This window comes from Sciurus carolinensis, chromosome 11 (genome assembly GCF_902686445.1).
Source record: "Sciurus carolinensis chromosome 11, mSciCar1.2, whole genome shotgun sequence".
Taxonomy (NCBI): domain Eukaryota; kingdom Metazoa; phylum Chordata; class Mammalia; order Rodentia; family Sciuridae; genus Sciurus; species Sciurus carolinensis.
The window spans coordinates 60,054,515-60,057,838 of NC_062223.1; the positions used below are offsets into that span (position 1 = coordinate 60,054,515).

The 3,324-nt window shown below is 43.0% G+C and overlaps 1 pseudogene; it reads right to left on the reverse strand.

The window, feature by feature from the left end:
* Positions 1-443: 443 nt before the first annotated feature.
* LOC124959731 (lysine--tRNA ligase-like) lies at positions 444-2,409 on the reverse strand (annotated as a pseudogene).
* Positions 2,410-3,324: the final 915 nt, after the last annotated feature.

Genomic DNA, 3,324 nt, shown 5'->3' on the forward strand with positions numbered 1-3,324 from the left:
AATGAAAAGCTAATACAAACATGGAGTACACTTCTTGACTCATTAGTAATGAACAGAGTATTTCAGAAGTGATAGGATATCATTTCTGAGATTGGTTACAAAAAGACTGGTTTCTCTCCAGGAGTGCTTTCTCTCACACATTCCTGTTCTCTTGCTTTCTTTTATAGTTGCTGAACCTGGGGGAAGCCAGCTGGCATATGTGAGGCAGCCCTGGGGAGAGACCCACGTTGAAAGAAATAAATCTAACAATCACACGAGTGAACTTGGAAGTGGATCTCTCCCACATTTAAGCCACTGAATGAGACTGGCACCTGACAGCTTGCACACAATCTTGTGAGAGATTTTTTTTTTTTTTTAAAGAGACAAATGGTTTATTTGGTAACAAGGAGTAAAAAGAAATTCTAAATTCATCTCTCTTCTGGTGGCTGAACTAAACTGCGGTGGTCAAATAGATGACGACATACAAGAATTCCCTCACAGACCTGATCTTTTGCAGAAATGCAAGGATTCCTGACTTACATGCCCTGGAATTGTTTTCTAGACAGAAGTGCCAACGGTTATGCTTTCCAGTCTATCAGTGGTTGCTAAAGTATCCTTCTTGTCTTCAGGTTTCATGGCAGGAAACAGAAGTACCTCCTTGATGGTATTGGAATCTGTGAGAAACATGGTGATGTGGTCAATGCCTAGGCCCCAGCCAGCTGTAGCAGGCAACCCATATTCCAGGGCAGTGCAGAAGCTTTCATCTATGAACATGGCCTCATCATCACCAGCAGCCTTGGCCTTGGCCTGTTCTTCAAACAGCTGCCGCTGCCTCATGGGATCATTCAGCTCAGTGTAGGCATTGCCTATTTCCTTCTTCATGACAAATAGCTCAAAGAATTGGGTCAAACCTTCTTTAGAGCAGTGTCATTTAGCCAAAGGGCTCATTATCTGCGAGTGATCACAGATGAACGTAGGATTGATGCATGTCACTTCCAGGAACACCCCAACAAGCTTATCAAGGAGCCTGGCTGTGGTCCCAGGTGGAGGGCATTCGATGGCTTTTGCCACACAGATATCAAGAATTTTGCGAGTTTCTTCAGTTTCAAGGAGGTTAGTTTCTGGCAGCTTCACCCCTAGAGCTTTCTCAAACTCTTCTACCACACTGATTCTCCAGAAAGGTAGAGTGAAGTCAATCTCATAGGTTTGGCCCTCTGGACCATCTGGATGATAGGTGATCTTGTAATTGCCTAAACTGTTCTTCACCATTCCTGAAACCATCTTCTCTGTGATTTCCATGAGATCATGATAGTCTGTTTAGGCCATGTAGAACTCACAGGTAGTGAATTCAGGTTTGTGAGTCAAATCAATCCCTTCATTCTGGAACTGGCATCCAATTTCATAAACCTGGTCAATGCCACCAACCACCAGCATCTTATGGTACCGTTCTGGAGCAATTTTCATATATAAATTCATGTCCAGCTCATTGTGGTAAGTGATGAAAGGCTTGGCCACAGCTCCCCCTGGGACGATGTTCATCATAGGAGTTTCAGTCTCTAGAAATCCCAACTCATCCAAGAAACTTCGCACGTATGTGATGATCTTAGAGCGAATGCTAAATTTCTGCCTCACAAAGTCATTCAAGATCAAGTCCAAATATCTCTGATAATACCTTGTTTCCTTGTCTTTGAGGCCAAAGTGAAGATGAGGTAGCATATGCAAGCAGGGAGAGCAATATGATCTCATAGGGAATGATACTCAGCTCACCCTTCTTGGTTTTCCCAGGATTCCCCTGAACTCCAATTATGTCTCCCTGGTGCAGTTTGTTATTGATATGAATAAATTCTTCCTCTGATTTATAATTCCTGGAATTGGCCATGACTTGCAACTTGACCCCCTCTCCTCAAAGGTCATAGAAGATGAGCTTTCCCCAAGAAGCTCTTTTGGCATGGATCCTACCTGCCATCTTCAAGGTGATGTCAGTCAGGTGATCCCCAGGCTGCAGGTGACTATATTCTTGGATGAAGTGAGTGAGCGAGATGTCTACATGGAACTTTTGTGGGTAGGGGTCCTCCCCATTGACCTTCAGCTGGTGGACTGCTTGACTGCAGATCTCGTAGTATTGATTTGGGTCCAGGCTCTCCTCCTCAGAACCCACACCATTTTCACTGGCATGGTAGGTGGCAGCAGCAGCAGCCTGGCTTAGCTGTTTCTCACTGAGCTCTTTCTGCTTGGCCTCCTTCTCTGCCACTTTCTTCTCAGCTTTCAGGCTTCTCTTTAGCTCACTTCTTTTATTAGAAAGTGGCTTGTCCTCATGAAGCATGTGAAAGGAGCAAGTTGACCCAGTCCAAGTTCCCTCTGACCCACTCTGCCCAGGAGGTTTGGCGCAGGGACCCCCCTAACAAGCAATACAGCAGCTTGTATCAACATGGCAGAACACCCTGGAACTAATGATTACCACCACTTTTTGCTCAGTTTCGGCTCATCATCCACTTTCACCTCAGCCCCTTCCACCATGGCCATCTTCCCAGAGGGCCTGATCCAAAAGTGACCCTTGTGAGAGATCTTAAGACAGAAGTACCCACCTAAGTCATGCCTCCATTCCTGATCCACAGAAACTGTGAGGTAGCAAATGTTTGTTACTTTAAGCTACTAAGTTTATGGGTAGTTAGATATACTTTTATAGATAATTGATTTTCCTCCATCTTCCCTCTAGTTCTCTCCTGAACTTCCAAAGTTATTTGGACATATCTCTAGTAATTTTTATAGCATATAACACTATTCTCATTTCTAAGTCACTCTTCCCAACTTTGACTATTTCTGAGGACAGGAATTGTGGAGATCAGGTTGTACTCTGTTCTGAGTTACTCCATGATGAATAGAACAGTAGTTTTCAGATTGTGCCTAACCCTGAGTTACTCCATTTTGTAAAGCAGTACTTTGCCATGAGTTAGTTCATTTCAAGTACAAGACCCAAGGTAGAATAATTGTACACCTTGTTTGTACAAGTAAACAACTACCATATGCCTAGTATGACCATGAGGTACAAGTGATAAACTAATTGTGCTAATAAAATGACCACACAAAGCTAGGGATGTAACTCAGTGTTAAAGTGCTTGCCTAGCACTCATGAGGCCCTACATTTGATCACCTGTACAGCAAAAAATAAAAATTAAAAATTCAAATGGTCACTTATGTACTTATCAAATTAAATCAAAAACATATGAATACATGGGCATATCAAACCCCTATCAGATAAGCCACGCACATGAAATTACCTATCAAATATACCAGACCACCAAATAAAGCAACCCCCTAACTTGAGATCCATAAAAGGAAGAATAC